This window comes from Penaeus monodon, chromosome 24, assembly GCF_015228065.2.
Source record: "Penaeus monodon isolate SGIC_2016 chromosome 24, NSTDA_Pmon_1, whole genome shotgun sequence".
NCBI lineage: Eukaryota > Metazoa > Arthropoda > Malacostraca > Decapoda > Penaeidae > Penaeus > Penaeus monodon.
This window is the reverse complement of record NC_051409.1, coordinates 37,841,346-37,841,555: the sequence shown is the minus strand read 5'-3', so window position 1 is coordinate 37,841,555 and position 210 is coordinate 37,841,346. Positions and strand designations below refer to the sequence as shown.

Here is a 210-nt window from a genome sequence, read left to right as displayed (position 1 = left end):
GTGCGATTTAAATTATAATTCTTATCAAGAAAGATTATGTATGATAATTTAGACTAGGTACTTTTATTAAACATGGCAACAAAAGGATACAAGTAGGAAATAAAACCGCTATAACAGTAACAGTGAAGAATGATGATAACAGTGAAATAACGGAGGAAAAGTTTTTTCAACAACGAAGATGAAACAAAGACAGTTATGTATTTACTTGTG

General features: G+C 29.0%; 1 protein-coding gene across 1 annotated transcript in view; it reads right to left on the bottom strand.

Annotated features, from left to right (window-relative positions):
* LOC119588964 (cGMP-specific 3',5'-cyclic phosphodiesterase-like) overlaps positions 1 to 210 on the bottom strand; it is a 71,727-nt gene that overhangs the window by 5,802 nt on the left and 65,715 nt on the right.